Genomic DNA, 17302 nt, shown 5'->3' with positions numbered 1-17302 from the left:
ATAAATGATTAATTAATTATTTTAACAATAAAAAATAACAATCCCTCCCTCTCAGATATTAAGATCCTTTATAATCTTATAAAGGACAATGGGCGAAGGTCTCAAGCTCCTCTAGCTGCTTCAAGCTGGACACGGTTGTTGCCCTACCTACCCTTGGGTCCAGAAATCCCTAATAAGATTGGGGGTGTGGAGGGGAGGGTGGCCTTCCCACATGGGGAAGGATCATGCAGACTCCAGGTCAGTTGGCTGTCCCCGGACAACGGTGTGCTTGGTTTAACAAGCTGGCATCCTTGTTGTATTCTGGGGGCAACAGATTTGGCAACAGGGTTAAAAGATATCATTCAATCCATAACTACTAGATGACAAAAGGCAGGGGTTAATTTTTCAATGTCCCACATTAGGAAAAAAAAGGGGGGGCTTCTTTGGAGGAAGGTGTGCCAGGCACATATCACCTGTCCAAAACCCTTTTGCCCATTATACTTAGTTTGGGCTGAGGGAAATATTTTAGGTTTCCCCCCTCTCAGATCTCTGGGCCCTTTTGGTCCAAGTCATTAGGATAGAAAAGAGAAACCAGTTTTAAAGTGAAGCCCACAGACCACCCCATTCTTCACCAACCCAGCCACTTAGTTCAGCCAAACCATTGAGTCTCAGGAGGCAGCACTGAAGACAGGATTAAGTGAGGCCTATAAGTACAGACAATCACTCAGGTAATGAAATCATAGGCTTATGCCCTTTGAAAACAGAAAACACATGTTAATTTATGTAACATAACCCCAAAACAAGTCTCTAAATCTGTAAGACTGTCTTACTGGAAAGACATCCAGTTGCAAGGCATTTGACATTCTTCTTGCCTGTAAATTAAATATCTTTGATGATACCACAGACATAATTTAACTTTCAAGTGAAAACATACTTTAAATGAAAAGAAACTTTAAAGATGGTTAGCTGCACTACTTTATAGTTTACCACTGAGCACTATGATTTTCCTTCAATCACGATTTTTCTCTCTTAGATTACCCTCTTTGTCATTAAAGGGACTCATTAAGTCCATTTTTAATTTATCCTGTTCATTTGCATAAACACAACAAGAGCAGCAACTGATCACTTATGATCTTTAGTTCTGCTTTGCTGGAACTTACACAAGGAACATTTAGGGTGACCCTCAGTCTGCCCTTCAGGGCACAGAAACTGAGCATTCAGCCTTGCCTGTACACACCTATCTTTTCCAAGTCCTTCTGGTTTTCCATTGTGCCTTAAGGTCCCTTCTAGCCATCTTTCAGGAAAACAACCTTCATTCCTTCCATGGAAAGATTGCTGTGGACTGCACAACGAACCATGGTACCAGACCTTTTATCTTGTGGGCTTTTATTACCTTCGAAAGTCATTCTCAGTTCCTCAGGGCTTTTTGGTAACATCCAGAGCCCAAGCATGTCTCCTTTAGGCATGACATTCCAGTCAAAGTCTTGGTCAAAAAAAAAAAAAACCTCTATTAACAACTGGTCGTATTAGTTTTATGCAAAGAAACTTACATCAGGCTATTCTTAAAATGGCCAGTTTGGATCTGCTTAATGTAACAAAAGTAACAATTTTTTCTATGTCTTTAGAATTTCACATCCAGTGTTTCTCTCCACTCATTCATCTAACCTTCCTTTTTTTTTTTTTAATTTCACAAATATTTATTGAGAACCTACTACATACCAGGGACTGTTTTTAGGAATAAAGGTTCTTGAATCAGACTGGATCAAGTACACTTATTAGTTGTATGGTCTTGGGTGAGCTTAACCATTCCTAGCCCCAATTTCTCATCAGCAAAATGGGAATTACAATGACTCTTCCTTCACAGGGCTGTGCTGAGAATTTTCTATTTTCTATTGCTGCTGTAATAAATAACATAGAGTTAGGACCTTAGAAATAGCACCATTTATTATTTCAAAGTTCTATAGGCCAGAAGTCTGGGCACGGTTTGGCTCAGCTGGTTCTGCGCTGGGCTTCATAAGGCTGAAATCAAGGTGCTGAGTTCCTTTCTGGAAGCTCTGGAAGATGAGTCTGCTTGAATTTCTTCCAAGTTGCTGATAGAATTTAGTTTTTTGTGGTTGTAGGACTGAGGTTTCCATTTCCTTTCTGACTGTTGGCCAGAAGTAGCTCTCAGCTTCTGGGGGCCAATTGCATTCCTTGAGTCATGCCCCACTTCCTCCATTTTCAGAGCCAGCAACACATTTAGTCCTTCTTACACTTCAAAACTTCATCTTTTGCCTCATTTTTAAAGGCCCAAGGAAAAAAGGAGTTTGAGAGGTGGTGAAGCCCTGTGTAACCCATAACTTAGGTATGTTTTCTGTCTTAATTCCATCCATGGAAATTCAGGCAGTCTAAGGACTCTGGTGCTCCTATTCAGGAAAATGGTTTGGGGAGATATTTGTCATCAAGAAGGCAAGAACATCATTGTGTCAATAGCTACTTATATTGCGGGATTTTCTTCTGGCAACAGAAAGGTGTATGGTCACAAACATTGCTGTCATTGATAATTAACACTAGTATCACTTGTTGCAAAAGTTATTAACTTCTGAAATCTCAGCTGACCATAAAGCACCCCAGGGCGATGAGTGGGACACTGACTGCATCTTAGTTAAGGTCACAGGTATTGAAGTCACCAGATTCTGGTTCAATTCTGGTTCTGTCACTTACTACGTGTCCTTAGGTAGTGCAATTTACCCCTCTGATCCTCAGTGTCCTTATCCCTAACTACAGATAATAACCTCTAACTAACAGGCCTACTTGGGATTACATGATATAGCACTAGAACGGTTATTATTAATGCTGTGTCTGGTAGGAAGGTGCTCCATCAGTGGTGCTCTTCTTTTCCAGGAGGGCAAGGTCACAGAGCAAACACAGTGGCAGAACATACTGTCTCCTATTCCAGAGGCTTTAACCCAGACTGTCACCAACTGAGAACTCAAAGCCTCTTCTCCAAACCTGTCCCATTCATCATCCTCACCATGCCTCCCTGACTATCAGTCCAGTAGAGAGAGACATTTTCAGAACTGTAACCATGAAGTAGGTCAGAGGAGGCACACCCATCTCTTGGCACCTGTCTCCACTGACATGGCCCAGTTTAGATCTTCATCCTTGACTTATATAATTACCTTTCTTAAGCACTTAGCCAGCCATCACTGCTACAGGAACATGCCTAAAAATAATATACCTTTAAAGGTTTTAACCAGCACCCAAGACTGAATGTCCTCTAGACCCACAGTGGCAAGGACAATCTCTATCTCTCCCATCTACCTTTACCTCCTAGCACTGGATGTGGCCTTCCCAAAGGATCTTTGACATTTAAACAGTCCACTCACCTTCCTGGATGGTCTGGGTTCTCTTCTGGACTCAAGGAGAGCCAAGAGAAGCTCAGTGGATAGCATCATCAGAGGGCCTTGCAGATTTAAGTCAGGTTATGTCCTCATTGCCTTTGCTGTAGGGATACTGTTAGGAGGTGAAATTCACATGTTAAAGCCCTAAACCCAGTACCCCAGAATGTAACTGTATTTGTAGATAAGGCCTTTAAGGAGGTAATTAAGATAAAATGAGGTAATCATGGTGGGCCTTGATCAACTATGACTAATTTTCTTAAACAAAGAGGAAATTAGACATGAACAAATGCAGAGGAAAGACTATGTGAAGACACAGGGAGAAGAAGGCTACCTATAAACCAAGGAGAGGAGCCTAAGAAAAATACTGCCAACACCTTGATCTCAGACTTCCAGCCTCTAGAACTGTGAGAAAGTAAATTTCTGTTGTATAAGCCACCCAGTCTATGGCACATCTTTTGCAGCCCAAGCAAAATAATCAAGACACAATTGCAAATATTGTTCACTACATCACAAAGTGCCTCCTGTGTGAAGCCTGTGGAAGAAATTCTTTTAGACAGTCTGTCCTGGGAAAGTAATTATGGATTGGTTTTCCTTTTTGCTTTGGCTGCCAGGAAACTGGCCGTCAAACTTGAAACTATACCAAGCAGTCATGTGAGGCTTTATGGTCTGGATTTTTGTGTTCTTTTCCCCATATTAATCAATGATTGTTATGTATATTTCCTCTTGTTTTTATTTTTTTATACATACTTCCCCAGTCATTGTAAAGAACTGAAATTAAAAATAGAGTGGACAGAATTGCAGAAGCTATGCTTTGGGCAATTACTATAATAGTGATAATAAGTAACACTTATTAATTAATTGTTCTGTGTGAGATTGTCTTGGTCATTTATATAATGTATTGTCTCATTTAATTCTCACACAAACCTCATGTGGTAAGGGCTATTATTGTCCCCTTTTTAAAGGTGAGAAAACAGGCACAAGGACAGAAATTATTTGCCCAGTTAATACAAAATGTATGGTAAGTGGTCACGCCAAGCTCTGAAGGGGAGACAGTCTGACCCAAAGCCTGAACCATTCAGTATTGGTCTAAAGGAAATAGGCATAACTGATTCCAGCTTTGTTTATAAGGGAAACGAGACATGGTTTAGGTACCAGGTTGCTAAGACCTGACTTGTTCGTAGGAGCAACTGAAGAAGATGATGGATCTGAGTGAGGCAGAAGGCTCCTGAAGGCTCCAGGAGACTCCACAGTTTCACTGTCTCTGGGATGAGGACATTCATGAGCAGAGCCAGGGAAGTTATTGTAGCTCTGAGTGCTTCATCATACACACCCCACTCTCCCCTACAACTTTAAGCTTCAGCCAAATCTTTTTTTTTTTTTCAGTTCTACAACACTGCCAACTCAGACACCCTCTCTTCCGTGGGTGTGAATACCCTGCTCTTCTTTTACCTCCAGACTTTGCCTAGTTGATTAGTTCATTTTTCAGAAAACAGCTCAGAAATTCCTGCCTCTAGGAGTGCTTTCTTGGGTTTGGTCTCCTCTGTCACAGTCCTCCAAATTTCAACTTGCTGAGCACACTTTTAAAGTGACCTGCTTATTAGTCTATTTTCTCTGCTAGACCCTGAAGTTCTTAAGAACAGGAGCTGTGTTTTATTCATCATTTATGTACTACACTCAGGGTTGGCCCAATGCAGGGAATTAATAAGGGTGTGTTGAATGAATGATTTTATGAATGGGAGAGTGGCGTCCTTAGGTTTTGTTTGCACTTGCAGAGTCTTCCTCCATGAGGATTTATCAAGCAGGGAGATTTATCTCTCTGCACATCCGGACTGATACTCACATTATCCTGCAGTGTTACATCACTGTGTGTGGTCTCAAGTAGGGCTCATTGTGGAATAAAATAGGTTTAAGCAAATGAGCAAGCAAAAAACACATGTAACTCAAATTTGCATAATCGTTGTGGTTAATGAAATTCTTTCACATAGATTATCTCAGTGGTTTTAGCCTCCTCGTTTTACAAATAAGAAAAGAGAGTGACTTTGCTTAGTGGTGCTCAGCCTGTATGGTGGTTTGGGGTGGGCTCTAATACAGAACAGGGGCTTTGGATCAGAAGGTCCTGGGCATGAAGCCCATCTTGATTGCTTATGGATCTCATCGAAATTCTATTTTCTCATTTCTAAAATGGCAATAATAATAGAAACTAGAGTGGCTGTGCAGATCAAGAGAGTTATGTTTGGTGAATAAATTAATATACAACTTGACTCTTTAGAAAGTTTTACAGCGAACTTGAGGTTGTAAGAAAGCATCGGAATTCCTTGTGGATTCCTGAACACCCTCAATCTTCCCCCTAGAGTTCTCCTCATTTACTTCTCCCTACATCTTGCAGTTGCTAAGATCCTTAGCTCTCACCACGTGGGCTTTACTTCATGATTCTTGGCCTCGCTTTGAACTCTTGTTCTTCTGCAGCTCTCTCTTCAGGACTTGTTCTTTTGCTGAGTTGGAACTTATTTCTCCTCTTGCACAACTTCTCTGATTCCACAGCTGTGACACCCCACCTGGCAGAGAGTTCTGCTGTGGAGACAAAGCTGGCTTGGGGGGCCTCAGCCAGAAACACAGAGACCTCACTGCCTTGGCCTGGAGGAGAACACCTTCCTCTGATTCTAGGCAATGCACAAGAGAGGACCTGCACAATTCCAAAGCCAACATTTTTGAGGCATTGGACAATTTGATGGTGGAGTTCATTCCTTCCTCCCATCTGGCTGGGCTCATTGTGATCTGTCAAGTGGCCTTGGGGCCAGAAGGACTGCCAGATTGGGTAATTTTCTCAGAAAAGTGCTATAAAGATGAGGGTTTCAGATGTGCTTTCAGCATGAATCATAAGTCACAGGCACCAGGGTTAATGTGAGGCACATGTCTACCAAAGGCAGTGAGGCAAAGCGAGGCTGGGGTGAGGTGTGACATCCTTGGGGCTGTCACATTTCCAAGGAGAATTTGGCACCTGTGAATTTTTAGTGCTTGTTTTAGATATTTACACCAACCCTTTAGGTTGAACTCATACTAATTTTTATTCAACAAAGAATTATTGAGCTTTGAAAAAGATAGGAATGGTCCTGGCAGTGTAGTTGGGAAGACAGATATGTCAAGTGACAATTACAATATGGTGTGAAAAGGATAGAAGTGAAGAAAAGGAAAAGGTGCTATGGGACGCTGCATAATTGGATCTCAATTCAAACTTGGTAGTGATGGTGAATAGAGGGGAATGGTATCATGGGAAACCTTATGTATCCGAGACCTAAGGAATGAGTAGAATTTAGCTAGTTTAAGAAGGGAGATTAAGAATATTCCAGGAGTTGAAAGAATATGTGCTAAGCCCTGGACATAACTTGTTTGAGGAATGGACATAATTTCTTAGGGGAACTGGAGCATAGGTAAAAATGGAGTGAGGGCAAGTAAGAGATAAAGGAGTTCATTCTCTACTTTTTCCCTGTGCCCCAACTCATGTCCAGGCAAGGTTTGCATGGGTACAATGTGCCCAAGAATATGTGTCACGTGGGAAATTCCCTACCATCATAGATTCATAAATTCCTAAAGTTTTGATGAGACTTTAAAAATCACCCATTCGAACCCATATTGTTTGGTTGTGATGCTCATTCTCTATTTATGTCTCTGTCTATCTCAGTGGTCTAAACCTTCATTCATTCATTCATTCATTCATTCATTCATTTCTCACTCACAAAACAACTCAGACTGACCTGCTCGCTTCTTTGTTAACCAGGGCAGTGGTCCTTATCCCTGGACATACCTTAGAATGTCCTGGAGGAGATAGAAACCCAGGCTGCACCTCAGATCAATGAAATGAAAATCATTGAGGGTGGGGCCCTGGCTCCCAGGTGATTCTACTGTGTAGTTATGGTTGAGACTGATCATCCCTTTGCTCTCTGGTCTGGCAGAGATGATTTACATCAGGAAAGCTAGAAAGGAAAAAGTGTGCTGTTATATGGGTAAATGGATACAGTATGTTATTAGAGACCTAGAAAGAGCTTTTTGTACTTAGAATTATTATATAATTTATCATCCAGATTGGGACACTTTTAACTGGACAATGGGGGAAGACTGGGATAGCCACAGTCAAACCCAAACAAATGGCAGCCCTAGCTACCCTCTGTCACCAGCTCTGTTTATCTCATTTTCTCTAAAACCTACCCCCAATCAGGCTTTCATCATATTCTTCATAAAACCTTTCCTTGTCCAGATTACCAATTTCTCCATTATTAAAACTTATGGTCAATTGTCTGTCCACATTTTATTTGGTCCAACATTTGACATAGTTGATCTCTTCCTCACTTTGCCATATGCCACACTCCCCTGGTTTTCCTTCTAGCCCACTGGCTACTTCTTCTTCGTGCTGGTTTCTCATGAGCTCTCAGACCTCTTAACATCAGAGTGAACCTACGTTGGGCCTCAGGCCTTCTTCTCTGCTTCGTTTTTATCTACATCCCTTCATGAGGTTATCCAGTCTCATGGGGTGAAATGTTATCATTATGCTGACATGTCCTAAATTTATATTTCTAGCTCTAATTTCTTCAGTGAATGACAGGCTCTCCTTTCTACCTTCCAGCTTGACATCTCACCTGGATGATAGAAGTATCTCAGACTTCAGTTTCCCACAACTGAACCCCTCCAACCCCCTCATTCTTGCACAAGATCTTTTTCTCTCACAGTCTATCACAATGAGATATCATGTCACAACTATTAGGATGGCTACTGTTAAAAAAAAAAAGAAACACAGAAAACAGGTGTTGGTGAGGCTGCGGGAAAAAGGTAACCCTTGCACATTGTTAAGAGGAATGTAAATTGGTGCAGCCTCTATGGAAAACAGTATGGCAGTTCCTCAAAAAATTAAAAATAGAACTAATATATGGTCTAGCAATCTGTCTTCTAGGTATAAGCCAAAATAAATTACATCAGCTTCTTGAAGAGATATCTGAATTCCCATGTTCACTGAAGCACTATTCATAATAGCTAAGATATAGAAACAACCTAAATGTCCATTTATAGGTGAATGGATAAAGATGTGAGACTCTAACTCTAGCTCTATCTATTTCTATCTGCATATAAAATAAAATATTATTTAAGCATGAGAAAGAAGAAATTCCTGCCACTTGTGACAATATGGATGAATCTAATGGCATTATGCCAAGTGGTTGACAGGGGTTTGGGGCAGGGAAAAGGGAAATTTTTGTCAAAGGATACAAAGTTCCAGTTATAAGATGAATAAGTTCTGGGGATCCAAAATACATCATGGCGACTATAGTTAACAACTGTACTATATACTGGACACTCGCTCAGAGAGCAGATCTTGTGTTCTTCATACACACACACACACACACACAAGAGGTAAATATGTTAGGTGAGAGAGGTGCTAGGTAATCCTATTATGGTAATCATTTCTCAATAGATAATGTGTATCAAATGATCATGTTGTACATCTTAAACTTACACAATGTTGCATGTCAAATATATCTCAGTATCTTTGGGTAAAAACCCCAACAATCCCTTTCATATTGTTGCTCATACCCCCAAAACATACTGCTTTTACTGTGTCTTCTTTTTCTTATACCCACATTTAATTAGTCAGTATGTGCTTTCAAAATATACCCAGAATTTGTCCACCTCTTATCTCACAGTAGCCACCACTCTGTCCTAAGCCTCCATTATTTCTTGGCTAGATTAGTACACCAATGTGTCTCTGTCTGCTCTGTTCTTGCTTCCCTATTGTCTTTCTAACACCACAACTAAACTTATGCTTGGTTCAACTTATGTCAGTTGATCTCCTTTTGCTGTTCAAAACCTTCCAGTGGCTTCCAATCTCACACAGAGAGAAGGTCTAAGTCCTCATAATGACCTTTCAGACTCTCCATACTCTCCCTCACTGTCCCCTTCACTTACACTGCTCTATCCACACTAGTTTCAGATTTGATCCTAAAACATGCTGCTCTGAAGCAGATGATCCTTGTCTCTAACTTGGATTATTGACATGGCTACCAACTCTGGGCCTTGGTACCAGACATTTCCTCATCCTGGAATGCCTTATACCTTGGTATGTGCCGACTCATTTTCTTATTTCCTTTGAGTCCTTGTTCCAAATTCACCTTCTAATAAAGGCCCTGTAGAAACACTCCTTAAAATATCACCTTACCCTCCAGCATACAATATATTCTCTATCTCCCTTTGTGCTTTATATTTCTACACAGTATTCTTCAACACTCAGTGTACTTCATTTATACTTATTTATTTTTGTCTAATTCTCACTTAAATATAAGCAACATGAGGACAAAGATTTGTTTCTGTATCCCCAGTGCCTAACAAAGTGTCTAAAATATGACAGGTGTTCAATAAATATTTGAATAATGAATAAATTATCAGAGCTGAAGGGAGGAAGACCGCAGCCTGGTTTTCAAGAGGAAAATATCTTAGTGCTTTCCTAGTGACCCACCAGAGGAAGTGAGGAATAATAGAAATGGATCTCCTGTGTGGATGTATCAGGACATTAGTGCAGCCAAACTTTATTAAATGCTTACCTTATGCTGGAGGTAGTTTCAGAGCTGCTTCTGACTCATAGGAACTTAAAATCTACTGGGAAATATGGAAGTATATATGGTGATGCTAAGCAGAATGACTTATGTGCACAAAAAGGAAATCTAAGCATGTGGAGTGGAAGCAGAAAAGAAGGCGAGATTCCTTCCAAAGAGAAAGGGTGCTTCCACAGAGAAGATGGCATTTGAACTGCATTTGAATCATATGAGAACTTCACCAGAGGGAGATTGGAGGAAAGGATACAAGGTGGAAGAAGAAAAGACAAGATGTGTCTGGTTGGTGGAGAAAAGACCATCATGACTGCATCATAAATAAACATGCATATTTAATAAGATACAAATACAGACAGATGGTTGGAAACCAGATAATCCTGGGGAGGAAGTAGTGTCATGCTGGAGAATTTGGCTACTTTTCAGTAGGAAGCTGAATGCATTTTGGAGACATTAAGTGATGTGATATAGCTGACTTTGTAGTATGCTGTCTGGGTGAAGAGAGGAGGGGAAAACAATTCCATGCAGAAGGGATGTACAAAGGTACTGTAGTGGGAACAATTTTGTCAGTCCTCCTTGCCAGAATGTGAGCACGGCATCTAGAGTACCCAGCAGAGTATCTGGGGCATAAGAAGTGCTTAGTAAATATTAGTTTAGTGAACGAATGAAGGCATGAGCCAAGTGGAAATGTGTTGACTATTTAACAGACACCCCAGAATCTAAGTCCAATGTGGCTTCATTCCAGCGTGGCTCGTATATAACTGAATTATTGATCTGGGCAATAACAGTGGTCACCTTTTATTTTGGATACAATCTGGGAATAAAGTGGAAAGATTTGTATGTTTGTGTGTGTGTGTGTGAGAGAGAGAGAGAGAGAGAGAGAATTGTGGACATACTTTGTTTACTTTAGATACAGCATTTCTGCCTCTGAGGAATAACAGAAAACCCATATGAATCTTGGTTTTCTTCAGAGAGCTGTAAAGATTTTACACAGGAATTTTCATTAAAGTCTTTGCTTTTTCTCCAGGATCCAAGTGACCACCTGGCAGTTACTTCACCAGCAGAGCAGCTCCTACAGTCAGCAGTTTGCTTTGTTCTTTTATAGATTGCACTTTTGCTGGATTCAAGGAACCTTTTCTTGACGTCAAGGTCACAAATGTTGTCTCTTCTGTTTCCATCTAGAAGTTTTAGATTTTTTTTTGAAGAATTGGAATCTTTTATTCATTTATTCTATTTTTTAAGATTATATATATATATATTTTTAGAGAGAGGGGAAGGAAGGGAGAGAGGGAGAGGGATAGAAACATCAATGTGCCAGAGAAACAGCAACCGCTTACATGCTCCCAGCTGGGGACCTAGCCCACAACCCAAGGATGTGCCCTGACTGGGAATCAAACCAGCAACCTTACACTTTGTGGTAAAATGCCCATCTCGCTGAGCCACACCACTCAGAGTAGAATTTTTTAAAATTATAAGTATATTTTTATGCTGTTACAGTTATCCCAATTTTACTCCTTTGCCCCCCTCCACCCAGCCCCACCACCACTCCCTCAGGCAGTGTATAACTATTTCACAACTTTTTCAGATTCATTTATAAATATTTGATATTTTTTATGCTATTAGAAGTGATATATTTAAAATTTTTTAATTTCTGATATTTCATTTCTAGTATATGGAAATACAATTGATCTTTGTACTATCAGTCTTGTATTCTAAAGCTTTGCTAAACTCAGTTCTAGTAGCTCTTTTTTTTAAAATTTTTTTTGTAGATTGTATTGGATTTATTACCTGGATAATGGTGTCAATTGTGAATAAAGTCAATTTCACTTCTTCCTTTCTAATCTTGATATTTATATTTCTTTTTTAGGGGATCTGGAAACTCTTTGAAGGTAGTAAACAAACTGTGAGCATCAACTTGTTTGTATCCTACTTTTTTTTTTCTTCTGTATATAGCAAGAGAGTAAATCTAGTTCCTGTTATTCCATCTTCACCAGAAGCAAAAGTTCTCCTTACTTAGATTTAAGATAAAGACAAAAGATGAAATTTAAAAAATAATCTTCAGACCCAATGTCATTGTCACTGCCTAATGAGTTTTTGAGTCCATTGTGCTTAATTTCTCATGAGAAGAGACTAAGTATAAAGAGATAGTGCTACTAAGGGGGCCACAGAGGCCAACAGATCTAAATTATTTTCAAGGTCAATAGTGATAGTAACAAAAACAGTTCCTTGCATTCTGTGTAGCTCTTCCTGGTTTATGAAATGCTTTTGCATTTATGAACTGATTTGGTCCTCCTAGCATCACTAGAAAATAAATGAGGGAGATTATCCCTATTTCATTGGTAAGGAAATGTGAGCTCAGAGAAGTAAAATGAATTTTCAAAGAACATTCACTTAAGGAGAGGGGAGTTGGGAGCTGCTACTACTGTCTGACTTGTTGCCTAACTCTTTAAAAAATAAATAAATAAAAACATACTTCTATGAAGTATTTCAAACATATACTACAACAGCCAGAATTATATTATGAATGCCCAGGTACTCATCACCTGTCATGAACAGTTATCATATCATGAACATTCTTCTTTCATCTGTATCCTATCTACTATATGAGGTCTGTCCAGAAAGTATCCAGCCATGCACTAGAAAAATACAGACATTTATTGAAGAAGATACAAGAAATATTGTACATAGGACAATGAGGCCTCATTTCCCTTCAAAGTATGCACATTGGGACCTCACATAGTTCTCCCAGTGTCTCTTCCACTGTTCAAAACACGCTGCAAAATCCTTTGTTGGAATCACAGAGCAAATTTCGCCACATAATATTTCATGTCAAGATCCTGTGTCAAAATCATAGACACAGTAGTTTTTAGAATCCCCAGATCAGCTTCTAGTTCTTGCACTGTCCGTTGCTGATCTTTGTTGATTGCAGCCTGTATATGTTCAACATTCTCAGATGTTCTGCTTGTTGCAGGCCTTCCTAATGCCAATAACCTTCAACAGATTCTCATTTTTGAAGTGTTTGTGCCACACTTTTATCTGTGCTGCACTCATTGCGTCATCTCTAAAAGCCTTCTTAATCATCCAAAGAGTTTCCACAGAGGAATGTTCAAGCTTAATGCAAAGTTTGACACAGATTCATTGCTCTACTTGCTCAGTCATTTTTTATTATGACAGCCACACGGTGCACATGCTCACTCAACTCGATGGCGTCTACCACCCCCACTGACTAGCACAGTAAAGTCATCATTGTTCATCATGTGAATTCCAGTCCACTACCCTTGGCTTTCAGGTTACATCAACGTTGTGTAAACCATTCTTGTTATATTAACAATGGCTGGGTTTTTCCAGACAGCTCTAATATCATTTACCAGGTAAACCCTCAAAATGTACTCTAAAAGCTAAAGAGTCTTTTAAAAATACATACCCACAATACCAATTTACATGTAAAATTAGCTTCAATCCCTTAATTTTATTAATTATCCATTCAGTTTACAAAATTTTGGTTGATCTCATAATGTCATAATTTTAAAAAGTTTACTTGAATATAAATAAGTTCCACACACTGTTATTGGTTTCTCTTAATGTATATGCTTTTTTAAAACATACTTTTTCTCCTTGTAACTTACTTATTGAAAAAGAAAACAAATTATTTTCCTGTAGTATTTCCAGCCTGTATTTTACTGATTATACTTTTGTGGTATGATTAAACATGCTCTTCTTCTATATTTCCTGGAAATTGGTAGTTGCAGCTAGAAGCTTGATCAGATTCAGGTCCAACTGTTTATTTTGGCAAGACAACTTCATAGGTGATGTTGTATTCCTCAATAGACACATAATATCTAATTGTCTTAGTTTTTGTGATGTTAGCAGTCATTGATGCTTAAAGCCTGTATCTACTAATTTATTATGGGCTGTGAAATGATAATATGCTAATCCTATTACCTGTCTAGGATAATTTCCTTTATATTCTCATACACTCAACCAGTGAAGAATCAAAATTCTGAAAATTTAACCCAGACCATCTTAAGACCAGTTAAATAATACAAATAGTAGAGCAAAAATTGAATGCTCTCCAATCTGTATGACATAACACTTCATCCTTTGCTAAGGGTCATTAATTATATTAGCTTGGTACTTGAAAAAACCCTGGAGGCAAGACAGGGTTCTATGTGTATCAAATTGGCATAAGAAAGGCCACCCAAAAAAACATATTTCCCTGTGACGTCGTCCCCTTTTGTAATTTGACTTTGCCTTCCTCCCATCAAAGGGTGGAGTCTGTTTCCCCAACCCTAGAATACTGAGGAAGTGACCCTGTGTAAAGCTATGCCTTAAGAAATCACATAGTTTCTACTTTCTTTCAGAACACCATGCATGTGAAGAGACCCAGTCTAGTTCCTTAGGTTTGAAAGACCCTTTACAGAAAAAAGAGAGTCAGAACCCTAGCTGTGTCATTTGGGTTTAGGTCCTAATTAACCCACCAGCTGAATGTTGCTTCATGAGTGGGCCCAGGCAAGACAACTCACAATATGTCAACAAATTGTTGATATTTTAAATCACTAAATTTGGGGATGATTTGTTGTATGGCCACGGATAATGAAATAAGGGAGGCTATCCATATTTTACCTAGAAAACTAAAGTCCAGATAGGGAAAATGTTCAAACTAGCAGGTTGTAGAACTAGATTAAGATTTATGATTTAAGACTCCTGCTCAAGTGTTCTTGTCATCTTGATGGTTCTTTCTTTTTCCAAACTTACTGGCCATCTTAATCTAAACTCCCTATATCATAAAGTAATTCCTGAGGTTGAACTTCTTAATACCTCAAGGAAACCTGTGAATTGAGATGCATTTCATAACTCTGCTATTAGCCAGGGCTCTAGAAACTCCCTTGAGAGAAATAGAAACAAATTCTTTAGTGAAGTTTTAGCCTTAGCTATATTCTCAATTCCTATCGTTATTTAGTCTTTGGGAAAAGAAATGTGAAAATCCCCAAATTAGGGTGAACATGGAGAAAAGACTTGCAATATAGAAAGGGTTAAGGGCTTTAAAAAAATTACCCAAGCGTAACAACTGCTTTTGTGTAAGTCAAGTAGGTGTTGACTGATTCTATCAATTTGTAAGTCTAAACAACTTCCAGATGGTTCTGATAATGGTGAAAATATCTTCTATTTGATTAGTGCTTTTCAGTTTACAAAGCAGTTTCACATCTGTATCCTTATTCCAATCCCATTGTGGAGCCTGTAAGGAAGTAGGCAAAGGGTTATTAGTTTCATTTTCTAGATGAGGAAACTGAGTCCTAGGAAGGGGAAGTGACTTGCACAAAGCCAATGTTTAAGGAAGCAGAAGAGCCAAGATTTGAACCAAATCTGATTTAATGATTGATGTCTTTTCCACTCCACTACCTCTACTCTTGTCCAAAGAGTTTCCTTAAGAACAGCCTCCATCCATTTCCATTTTAGTAACAACAATGAAAGGAGCAACTATTATGTGCCAAGTTCAAAAGATAAGGACACAAAAATTCAGTCTGGCAAAGCAATATATATAGAAACAAATACTTAATAATAATAATAACATCAATCAAGTACCATGTGTCTAATCTTATTCTAAAAGAATTACATATCTTATTTAGCTCTCAAAACAGTACTATAAGGTCTCTGCTGCTATTATTCTCCTTTTATAGATGAGGCAACTGAAGCATAAAGATGTTTTAAGTAACTTCTTAAAGAAAGACAGCTTGTAAGTGGTGAAACTGGGACAATAAGTTCCAGAGTGGAGCCCTGGAGAGGTGAAGAGGGGCACAAAGGAAAGAAGCCCCTACGACTAGGAAGACTTCACTGAAGACAAGCTACATATACCCGGCCATGAAGGATCTGGGGTTTGTCGGGAGTCATGGGCAACGTGATGAGTAGGTGTTGTTAGGGAGATGCGTGGTCCATGAGAAGTTCAATACGGTGAAGCTTAATGTGGAAGTGTCACCACACAGCGATGTACATGCACATACAGCTATATGACCTCAACAGCTTGTGTAACAATAGCTGCTTTCGGTGTTTATCAAGTGCTTCCACCTCAGCACAGCAGAACTTTCAGTCAGGGCAAACAGGGTGAATCTGCTCGTCTAGTGCATTAGCTTGGTTCTGTGGACTTCTGCCAGTTCTCACTTGTGATGTTTACTTCCCAGTTTCATGCTAGCCCACACCTGATGAGCCACTTCTCAGTATCAGGGCTAATTATCATTATTATTGAGAATTTTAATTAGCGTAATTACCATCAACATACATTTTGATTAATAGTCATTAACAGTAGTTTCTAAGATTTATTTTAAAGCTGAGATTTAATTATTTAATTAATATAACAATTAAAAATAACTTATATTTACATGGGGCTTGATAGTTTGCAAAGTGGTGTCAAATATAAAATCCCATTTGATCCTCCCCCGAAACTCCAGGTGGTAGGCAGGGTGTGGGTTATTATCCATGTTTTATAGACAAGGAAGCTTAGGTGAGAGGAGTGTAGAGACTCATCCAGTTTCCTTCCTCCCAGTCTGGTTCTACTTTTTTCCTCCATCTCTCCATCAGCAATTATTCAGAGTTTCACCCCGAAGTGATGCCTGAGCCAAATCTTAGGGGATGGGTAGCAGTCAGCCAGTCGTGAAAGAAAGGCAAGAGCAATTGCTTCTTCAGAGAACTGCCAGTATTTCAGAATGGCCATGTGGCAAAGTAGAAAGAATTTGGGAGTCAGGTGGACCTGGCTTTGGGTCTCTGCTTTGTCACCTGAGTAATCATCAGCTCTGTGATCCTGGGCATGTTTCTTAACTTTCATAATCTCAGTATAATAGAAGTATTAAAGTATCTCATAGGAGGTTTCTGAGAATTTGTGGAAAAGTGTTACATAGAATCAGACACACAGTAGGCCTATAAAAGAGAGCTTATGCTAGTAAGTATCATTGCCATGATAAGAGAGTAGGATGGGTGCTGATCATGCAGGGGGTGACAATGGCAATGTGATGATGCTAGAAGGATATGTAGGAGTCCAATTATAGAGAACACCACTAAATAATTTGGACTTTGTTATCTAGCAAATAGAGAGCCACAGAAGGATGATGCAGAACTGACATGGTCAGACCTGTGCTTTGACATCATCCCATGGAGGTGGATGACTGGTTAGCAAGCTACTTAAACCACCTGGAATGGAGGTGTGAAGACCTGGGCTAAGGCCGTGACACAGCATGGAAGAGGACCGAGACTGGAGACGTCCTGGGGATGTCCCTCACCTCACCTGCTGCTTGATGACATGTATGCATTGAGGAGCAGGAGGGTTAAACCACAGTCCTTGTTTGGACAAATCTGTAATTGATG

General features: G+C 39.5%; 1 long non-coding RNA gene across 1 annotated transcript in view; it reads left to right on the top strand.

Annotated features, from left to right (window-relative positions):
• The window catches only part of LOC150014969 (uncharacterized), a 76319-nt gene extending 65226 nt beyond the window's left edge, over positions 1-11093 (top strand). Inside the window, exon 7 of the long non-coding RNA XR_016509953.1 lies at positions 10977-11093. This is a non-coding gene — a long non-coding RNA (uncharacterized LOC150014969). The remainder of the gene's footprint in view (positions 1-10976) is intronic.
• Positions 11094-17302: the final 6209 nt, after the last annotated feature.

This window comes from Furipterus horrens, unplaced genomic scaffold (genome assembly GCF_987537825.1).
Source record: "Furipterus horrens unplaced genomic scaffold, mFurHor1.1.pri manual_scaffold_3, whole genome shotgun sequence".
Taxonomy (NCBI): domain Eukaryota; kingdom Metazoa; phylum Chordata; class Mammalia; order Chiroptera; family Furipteridae; genus Furipterus; species Furipterus horrens.
The sequence above is the reverse complement of the archived record's forward strand: the minus strand, read 5'-3'. Positions and strand labels throughout refer to the sequence as shown.